Source organism: Saccostrea cucullata, unplaced genomic scaffold (genome assembly GCF_032062105.1).
Source record: "Saccostrea cucullata isolate Sc308-1 unplaced genomic scaffold, CSIRO_AGI_Scuc_v1 ctg7478, whole genome shotgun sequence".
NCBI classification, from domain to species: Eukaryota; Metazoa; Mollusca; class Bivalvia; order Ostreida; family Ostreidae; genus Saccostrea; species Saccostrea cuccullata.
Window position 1 is genome coordinate 19480 of NW_026927352.1, and position 10942 is coordinate 30421.

Sequence of the window (10942 nt, forward strand, 5' to 3'; positions counted from 1 at the left end):
TGTCTGTAAATATTCCAAGCAATTGAATTTTTGTGTAGCATAATGCATCAAAGTCATAAAGTCTTTACATAAGTAATTTAAAATACTTAATATTATCATTTAATTAAAAATTAAAACGTCAGGTAAATATCAGGTCTCTAGTATATCCCGATTTTAGTGTGTCCCATCGAGTCGACGTCGGACACACATGTTTACAAACTGAAAATTCAAAATAGAAATGATTTGTGAAGGTGAACATTTTCTCACCATAGAAGCCGTATGTAGACATGCACGCATATTTAATCTGCAGCTACGAAGTACTTTGTCACTCCTCTGGAACATTATTCTAAACAGATTTATCCCAATTCATACATTCTAAGAATCTTGTGTGAATTGTTTACGCGGAAATTCCAACTGTCACATTAACAAGGATGAACACTCTTGACTCTGCTTCGGATTTCCCACTGATAATTGTATCGAGTGATGAAAGAGCTGACGGCGACATTTTAATGTATGATTGGCTTGGACCATTGGAATGAAGGTTAGAATATTTTTTTTTACATAAAATTTACACGACTGATTACATGACAGCTTAGTAATAGAGCACTGGTATTATTAGAAATACACAGACACACTAATATATTATCTGTTTTACAGTTCAGACACTCTCTGTTAGCCTTGTAAATCCCCACAGTTTTATATTTTATTTAAAAAAAAATTGAGTATGTAATTTCAACAAGTCTCGCTTTCAAAACCAAAAATGCAAAAATTCCAACACAACAATCGTACTATCTATCATAGTGATCATACTCTATAAGTCAAACTACACTTATTGTTAGTTACAGTATATATTCAACTAATAATATATTGATAGTGCGACTGTTCGGGTGAGGGCAGATACTTATTCAGTTTTAATTTAGATCAGGCTTGTAAAACCGCATAGGCATGCGTAATGGCAAAATTAATGCTTTAGGTGACATGATTTGTAAAAGATGTCATAATAGCCTTACTGACGCCTGACTGTAGAAGTAAAATTTTAATTCGCATTTGTTTTCTTCGCATTAGCTGTCATGTGAACACAGTTTGATTTGCATTAATTTGATTTGCATTAGCTTACTTCGTGATAATTTACTGCGAATTAATTAAACTCTCCTTGTGAACAAGGTAATAGACTCTGAAGTCAAATGACGTCGTAGTGTAAGTAACTAAGTTAGGCCTACATAATAGGGGTGCAATGAAACACCTACCCCACGGTATGATACATATCATGGTATTCAGTTCACGATACGTATTACGGTACGTGACATGATATTGTGTTAAAAAGTCAGAGGTTTGTAATCATATACTTTCAACTCAAAAGTTTTAACAAATGTTCATTAAACTAACACTGGGAAAGTGATAACATCATTCGACCCGTTAAATATGAGGCTGGAAACAGGTTTAACTGCCATGTCTGCAGTTTCATTGACCTCATGTTTCATGCAGAAGCCATTTTAAAATTGTAAATGAGGAACCAAAACAGACAATTTGGATAATTACAGATCGATTGAACCGAACTGTGATAACAGTTTGAGGTATGGTGAACTGAACCATGGAAAAATAAACCGCGGTATACCCTCAAACGGTTTATCGTTGCAATCTTACTACATAACCAGTCTAAAGCTTGAATATAAGTGCTGATTTTAATGTCAGAGCAATGTTTTTATTCACTATTTATCTCAATTTATCCATTAAATTAAAGTGAGTTTATTTTTTGGAATATTTTCGTAATTAATTCTTACAAGAATGTAACTTAAACATGTTAAAGAAGCAAAGCACTGTGGGTCCAAAGTTAATTGCGGAAAAATTGTATGGATCAATGTGCAAGTCACAATCTTCTTTTGCCAAGGTGCTATCATAAGAGCTCGCATTATGAGCAGGAATTTGTGCTGCTGTCTGGACTCGCTATAAATAGATGTTCTCAAAAAGTCTTAATTAATATCATACTTTATTGACAAGAAAAGGACAAATATTGCTCAGTTAAAAAGCAAAAGAAATTTGTTTGAAAAAAATTGTAATAATAGAAAGTTTGCTTTTTTGTACAATAAGACTGCAGGAATGGTTTGTTTGTTTATTGGCCTATCAAACATTTTTCAGTTATTTTATGGTGCCACCACTTGGGATAGTATTAGCTGCAAATATAGACTTGTACTCAGCACTTACTGCCTTTGAGAAGTATGGGATCCTTTTTGTGCCAACACCTACCGTGACACAGAATCTTGGTTTATACAGTCTCATCGGAGTATCCTGTCTCAAGCATTTAGCAATGGGATTGGAACCTGCGACGTAAGGATCAGCTTCTTACTGATACTTTGATTGATAATATTTATTTGAGAATTTCACTCATTCACATATTTAGAGATGTTAATATATATTGTTGAAAAGCATCAATTTAGACCTTTACTTAGAACTCAGGGTCATTGTCCTAAGTAAACATGTACTGTGAGGTTTTTAAGGTCTCGTTCACTTTATATGCCGGGTGCATTGTTAAGGAACATTACTGCGTAAATGTTTTTGTCTTAAATTTGATGCAGTGAATTAAAATCAAGCCCAGCTTCATGATTTTGCAAAGTGAATGCCCTACCACTAGGCTACCATAACAGACAATGATGTATATGGGTTTTATTATATAGCTAATAATTAGTATCTAATAAAATACAACCAAGAATCTAGAGAATTTTAGCGTTTAATACGTTGATGTTTTATTGAACGCTGCCTTGTATAGCGTATATAAGTATGCCCGAAACATTCCGAATACAAGCGTTCAATATTGAACGCCTCCTTGTAAACAAAAAAAGTTGTCTAGTCAAATCCTCAGAGCTAAATTAATGAAATTAAGTGGCATTTACATAAGATGTGTTTATTTTTTACACAAAATGAAATTATTTACTAAAAATTTAGTGCGTATTAGATCCATTAAAACCTAAATAAGCAAATCATATCACTCAATTGAGTCGATCAGAATGATGTTATATTGAACGCTTACAGCACAGACGTTAATTTGAATAACGCTATTTTTAAAAAATCATTAATTTGAGTTTTTTTAGTTGAAATAATTATCATAAATTACTATAGATGTACTTTTTCCCACGGGGTCATAATTCCACGGAATCTCAATTTCTGTTTAATCTGTGGATAGAAAATTATGCAGATTTTTTAGACAGTCACTGTATGCCTTACATTTACAAATTTCCGAGGAAAATGTGAGACCGCGTACAGGAGTTAATTAATATAACGCGGAAAAATGTACTTCTACAGTCTGGGAAACGTTTTAGCCATTTAGTAAAGGAGTTATTGAACATGTATTGGTGAATATTGGCACTTGTTGTCTGTTCAAATGCACTTGTGATCTCGTGCATTTGAAAAGCCAACTCGTGCCAATATATATTCACCAATATAAGTTCAATAACCCTGTCATATAGGAAAAATGCTTAGGCAAATACTTATAATGAATTGAAGCTTATACTAATAGAAAATTGATTTTCATTCCCTGTCTTTTTAAAACATTTGGAAAACTAAATGAAAAAATTATTTATATGTACCCCATTAGCTGCAGAATTGTAGCTCTCCGAAAAAATATGTTGATAGACCGGAGAGCTACATTGCCACCCATTGAAAAAACTGTATATTTATTGCACACAAAAAAGTGCGCTGTGTATTGATTTATTCCTCCATGTTTTTAAAACTATAATCTCAAAATATTACTAACCGTGTATTCAGGGGATGACAAATCCCACTGCCCGATGCCCGGGGCTAGTGAATTTTAGGGTTGGGCAAGTGAAATTTTATCAACAACTTGCCCGTGGGCAAGTGACTTAATCAATTTTCAAAAATAAAATCAATATTTATGCCAATATTAAACTCAGTATTTGTCTTTCTCTTTTTTGAACTATTTTTAGCGAGCGTCGCGAAGCTCTAACGACAACGCCTGGGCGAAGAGAAAAATCGGACTACTGCACATTCATTCTTTAGAATTTTTTACCGCAGTAATTTTGACCCACAATGCATTAAGGAGTTGGAAGGGTTGGACCCTAAATATCACTTAGTAAAGTTGCGTTCTCACGAGAATGACGGCAAATGTTTAACAAAAAGTTTACTTGCTTTGATTAAATGGATACATATTCATCACTATTCATTTTTTTCTTGGTATTTTGTAACTTACATACGACGTCATGTGACGTCAGAGTCTAGACACACCAAATGTCACGTGCGGTTTGACGAGTCCGATCTAAATTAAAACATGAGAAGAGTTTGCGCTCACTCTAACGGTCGCACCGTCAACATATTAAATACAGTATAAGTTAATGGTAGGGCAGGCAGAAATTCAGGTAGGGCAAGTAAATTTTGACCATGCACTTGCCCTTGGGCAAGTGCCTTAAAAATCTATTTGTCAGCCCCTGGTGTATTCCTAACATAATCTTTCACTGTTTCCACAACAAGTGTCCCTGAAATCGAGATCATTGAAAATTTTGTTTGTTTATATAGATTATACTGTCATTTTTGTTTATAAGATAATTCGGTCCAACAAGCTTCATGTAGATACAACTACAAAAGTACTTGATAGAATTGTACAGAAAATTTTGAAATCTAATTTTCTTGCAATTGAGGCAAGAATTTGGGAGAATTAATTCATACTCCATGTACACAAGCGCAACTTTTTGTGCGCAATAAATATACAGTTTTTTCAATGGGTGGCACTCACAGTAGCTCTCCGGCCTGTCAAATAATATTTCGGAGGACTACAGATCTGCACCTGGTAACCCATGTACTTTTACAAAAATTATGCATGGCTAGTCGATTATGAAAATTATTGTGTCCTGATAAGGCGATTTGTAAAAGTGTAACAGCGTGTTAGGAACAATGTGCCAACACAGTGTTCTCAACACTGTCAGGCTAAGGCAACCTTAAACAACATGCAGCTGTGCTGACACAAAACATGCTTCCATGGTAACAAAACTTTACACAGTCTATTATGTGTAAGCTTGACGGTGTGGTGTAAACAGCCTGCTGAAACATTTTTGACACCATGTCGTCATAAAAACACTAGCCGATTGTCATAAGCGTTGTAGTGCATTTTTACTTCATGCTAGCATGCAAGTGTATTAAACCAGCTAGCATGTTGTCATAAACTTTGTATAGCATGGTGTTATAAAGGAGCTAGAGCTGCATTTTTACTTTGCGCTTGCTCATCGTTCCTTATGCGATAGTGTTTTGTGACTTTTGTTACTTCATTAGCACACTGTGCCTAATGTAACACCTTAACAAATAGATTTTTCGTGACACATAAAAATCATAACCAAATACCATCTTTCTGACTGATTAATCATTTAACAACTGTTAACCATTACCATTCCTAATAATTTTTTATATGAACAAGTAATGTACATTTCCTTTATTTGAAATCATGAAAATCTAATGTGTTATTTTAAAACATCCTCAAATGACTGCTTGTTAACCTATATTCATAAATTAGTAGTTTTATAAATAATACACATGCAGAAAATGTGATAGTATCTTTGAATTCAGTTTGATGGTTTATCTTATATTATAAGTTGCACTTTTAAAAAAAAATCAATGAAAAATTTCAATTTCTTTTTGATAGGTGTGACTGTGACTGTCATCTGAGTACTGAAATTTGCTGCCAAGCATGATCATGATTTGCCAGAAGAGCATCTGTTTGGAGATCAGATGACAAAGTATAAACAGCGTAATGTAATTGAAACTGTCATGTGAAACAGTCTCAGTTTAAGAAGATGACTTTAAATATAGCATATTCGAATTTTGATTTGAGAAAAAGACATAAATCCACAATTTGACAAATATGAACATATCAACTGCTTTCAGTTTTTCAAGAGAAATAGATTTTGTTACAGAATCTAGTATGTTCAGTTTGGAATAAATGTTCTTTTTAAATGTGTCAGATCTTGCATGTTTACATAGACCTGTATTAAGGTCTTTCGTTTCTAAGGGAAGGCATACCAATGCTAATGGTTAAGATGATAAAGCTCTGTTTTCAGCAGCAAAAGATATAATATGTGTATTTTTACAGTATTATGGAAGGAAAGTTACTATCTTGGCACAAACAACTACACCATTAACATATGTGCATTTTTCAGCACAAAGGACATGTACATGTTGTTTCAAACATAAGATCAAAGAGATGTCTTATCATATTTCAAAGTCAACAAAGCACTAAATCTGTATACAGTTTAACTCATGTGAGCTAATGCTGTAGTAATTTTTTTTTAAAAATAAAAGTCACTCATTATCATCTTTGAATTAAATTCATCAAAATTTCATGTTCTTCTCAGAACCACAGGACAATTTAAGTTAAACTTGGCACAGAGCATTCTTTAGTGTAGGGGAATAAAATTTGTTCATATGAAGGGCAGTGCTTTTAGAAAGAGATCTCTTTGTTGAATGTCCTGTTCAGAGAACTTGACTACACTCTTATTGAGATACCACCATTTGCCAGTGGAGGTCTGCACAACACATCCCTTTGTATTTCTTGTAAAAGTATTGGTCTTTTTCTGACCTGACAAAAAATGGAGATAGTTCATCAGTAACACATTGGGATTACTTACTATTATAATACTATCTAATTATACTGTGTAAACGTTTTTAAAGCAATTTTTTAGCTGATGATGTATCAAAACACCGCTTTATCCGTAACATAAAACACTTCACTAATATGATTGCTTCATAGGTGATACTAGTATATTTCTACAAATCAAAGTCAAAATATGAGGTTGTATGAATTTTGTAGGTACAGTTTCAATAGTGTTGGAGAGATTACCATTGGATTATTTATCCTTGTGCTCACTCCAGAATCAGACTTTAAGAAAGGGTTTTTGCTGTTTGAGTCAAAAAAATAAAGAATGGTAGCAAAGTTGACATTTGAACATTTCACTTTTTGCTTATTGCTAAGAAGGAAGACCCACTCGTTGCTTTGCAACGAGCTTTGCTCTAGTTATTATTAAGGGTCTTCCGTCTTCAGCGGAAGACCCTTCTATTATTCTTAGGTTTCTTTTTTACCTTTATTAGGGTCTTCCGTCTCCAACGGAAGACCCTTCTATTATTCTATTGTTTCTTTTTCACTTTTATTATTATTAAGGTCTTCCGTCTTCAGCGGAAGACCTTCTTGTTATTCGTTTGTTTCTTTTCCACTGTTTTTCTTATTATTTTTTTTCTCCCCGATTTTGTGCACGCGATTTCTCGAAAACGGCTCGTTAGATTTTTATGAATCTTTCAGGTCTGATAGAACATATTAAAAACTTGATGCATTTTTTTCATTTTGATGACGTCACTTCCTGTTCGAAAATTTTCGCAATTTTGTGATTTTTAAGGGTCATTTTGTCCGTCGCTCTTCTTAAAAATCGCTCATCACAGGAAGATGAAACCTTGTCTGGAAGATAGAGCAACAAATGTAGATTTGCATTGTGTTGTTAACTTTCACCGGGAGCACTGCACGTTTACGCTCGGTATGGTCTGAAAAAAGCCATATTGAGCGTTTCAAAATTTTTTACACTTTTTCTATTATATCTTTTTACTTGTAAATATTTTGTTAAAACATATAGAACAAAAATTGTGAAGAATTTTAAGATCGTTCAAATGATATCTCGAAAAAAGGGCTGACCGCTAAAATTAGGGATCTAGAGGGGCCAAAAATTTTTACTTGATATCTCGAAAAGTATTGAGAATTTGTAATAATTCAAAGAAGCAAAGTTGTTCAAAATGACAAACTATATCTATCTGAGTCGTCAAAATACGTCAGGCGTCGCTTCAAAAACTGGTATTTTTGCTGTTCTTTTCAAGTTTTTTGGTAACATATGTCTTTTGAAATATAAAAATTAATTTTCCGTCCGTCATCGTCACTTCCGGTTAAACCGGAAGTAGCAAAAATTGCTTATTTTTGCATTAATTAACATAGCTTTAGAGGATTCAAACCATTTCTAGGCGTTATTTCTCATTTTTTGTTGAAAATGAAAGCTACTTCCGGTCAAACAGGACGGAAGACCTACTCGTTGCTTTACAACGAGCTTTGCTCTAGTTATTATTATTTTTTTCTTTACACATTTTTGTGCAGACGATTTCTCAGAGATGCTTGAGTGGATTGCCTTGAAATTTTCAGGAATGATGTATCATGAACTAAACCTGATACCTTTTTTTTATTTTTCGAAAAATCACTTCCGGTCGGAAATTATCCCCTTTAATCGAATTTTTAGTGACCATTTTGTCCGGACAAAAACTCAAAAAGTACAAAAGCTAGAATGCTGTCCTTTTCAAGACTGATAGACAACATATTATAGTTTTGTACCTATACTTTCAAATATTCCAGAAGTGCTTAGTATGGAAGCTCGCTAGGGGTCAAAAATTAGGACATGAATCATGACTGAAATTTTGAGACATTTTGCATCATATCTTTTAAAGTATAATTATTTTGTTAAAACATACTGAGCAATATTTGTGCAGAATGACAAGATCTTTAATATGATATCATAAAAAAAGTGCTGACTCATCACATTAGGGGCCGAGAGGCGCCAAAAGTCTTAATACGATAACTCTGTAACAGTCAATATTTTGTTACACATTACTGAAGCAAAAATGTTTATCTTAACAACCTACAACTACATATTATAATTTTAATGTGGTATGTTACATAATTAAGGGCCACAAGGGACCAGAATGCTAAATATTTGACGCTCTAATCTCGATAGTGAGAAATATTTTGACAAGTAATATTGAACAAAAGATGTTTAAAATCATGTTTTGAACAATATGCAACCTTTCATTTTTAGCTAAACATTCCCATTAGGGAGTTGAAGGGTTGGCCCCTAAATATTTCTTTTGCAAATAACTCAAAAACTGAAAAGATTCTATGAATAGTTGTTGAACAAAAAGTGTTCAAAATCATTAGAGCTTTAAGACAAAATCAAGAAAAAGGGGCTGGGCACTCATGTTAGGGGCCAAAAGGGGCAAAAACTCTTCAAAAAAAAAAATTTCAAAATTTTAACAAACTTGATATCAAGTCGTTTATCAAACCAACAAATAATTTTCAGTATCTACACAGACAGAGCGCTCATAGCCCAGCTGTGTTTAAAGGATTCATTAAAGGAGAATGCATTAGACATGCAAGAAACACCACTGACCCTGAAATATTACATGCAACACTTAATGACTTCAAGACGCACTTATCAAAGCGAGGCTACTCTACTTCGGAAATTGATCCTATTATCAAGGAAACGGTCAACACAAACCGACCAAAACTCATCATCAAAAAGACTAAAGAACAGTCATTACGTAACCCTACAGTACTGGTTACTAAATTTAACCCTTGCGTTAAAGGACTGAAAAAACGAATTCTAAAATATTGGAACACCATTCTTAGAAATCCAGAATGCAAAACTTTATTTAATTCTCAACCAATCATGGCTTACAGCAAACACAAGAATATAGGTGACGAGATAATCCGGTCTCACCTAAAACAAACACCATGATTTATGTCCGTGACCCCTGATGAGGCTTCTTAATAGCCGAAACACTCTACAACTACTTGCATAATTCAAATCAGATATTAATCTGCTCTATGCAAAAAAACATATCTACTTAAAGTGTGGTTTGGAGTGTCGGGTCCTAATAAATCTCTTACAAGTTTGGTTGATTGATGTCGCTAATTTTCACACTAGGACATGAATCATGACTGAAATTTTGAGACATTTTGCATCATATCTTTTAAAGTATAATTATTTTGTTAAGACATACTGAGCAATATTTGTGCAGAATGACGAGATCTTTAATATGATATCATGAAAAAAGTGCTGACTCATCACATTAGGGGCCGAGAGGCGCCAAAAGTCTTAATACGATAACTCTTTATCAGTTAATATTTTGTAATACATTAATGAAGCAAAAATGTTTATCTCAACCATTTACAACTGTGTTTTGTGATTTTCATGTCGTATGGTACATAATTAGGGGTCAGAAGGGGCCAAAATGCTCAATCTTTGACGCTTTATATCTCGAAAGTGAGAAATATCTTGTTAAGTAATAATAGACAAAAGATGTTTAGAATAATGTCTTGAACAATATGCAACCTTTTATTTCTCGCTAAACGTCCCCATTAGGGAGTTGAAGGGTTGGCCCCTAAATATTTCTTTTGCAAATAACTCTAAAACAGAAAAGAATCTTTGAATAGTTGTTGAACAAAAAGTGTTCAAAATCCTAAGAGCTTTAAGACAAAATCAAGAAAAAGGGGCTGGGCACTCATGTTAGGGGCCAAAAGGGCCAAAAGTCTTCTGCCGATAACTCTTTAGCAGTCAATATTTTGTAATACATTACTGAAGCAAAGATGTTTAACTCAACAATCTACAACTACATATTATGATTTTCATGTCTTATTGTACATAATTAGGGGCCACAAGGGGCCAGAATGCTAAATCTTTGACGTTTTACATCTCAAAATGAGAAATATTTTGATTAGTTATATTGAACCAACCAAAGGTGTTCAAAATAATGTTCTGAACAATATGCAACCTTTCATGTTTTGCTTAACATCCCCGTTAGGGAGTTGAAGGGTTGGCCCCTAAATATTTCTTTTGCAGATAACTGGAAAATGAATAAGAATCTCTATATAGTTGTTGAAGAAAAAGTGATCAAAGTCCTGAGGCCTTTAAGTTGATATGAAGAGAAAAGGGATGACCCCTAATATTAGGACCATGAGGGGCCAAAAGTCGATTTTTACGTCTTCAATGTTCAATGTCTTTTTACAGATTATGGAAAATCGTTATTTAAGAATAAAAATCTCAATCAAAATCTTATCTCATCTCATCAAGATTCGGACGGAAGACCCACTCGTTGCTCGCAACGAGATCGTATCTAGTTATTATTATTAGGGTCTTCCGTCTCCAACGGAAGACCCTTTAAT

The 10942-nt window shown here is 33.7% G+C and overlaps 1 long non-coding RNA gene across 1 annotated transcript; it reads left to right on the plus strand.

Annotated features, from left to right (window-relative positions):
- The first annotated feature begins 202 nt into the window (after positions 1-202).
- Positions 203-6057, plus strand: LOC134274178 (uncharacterized). Its single transcript, XR_009993560.1, has 3 exons — positions 203-520; positions 2116-2304; positions 5621-6057. It is a non-coding gene; the product is annotated as an uncharacterized LOC134274178 (long non-coding RNA).
- The last annotated feature ends 4885 nt before the right edge of the window (positions 6058-10942 follow it).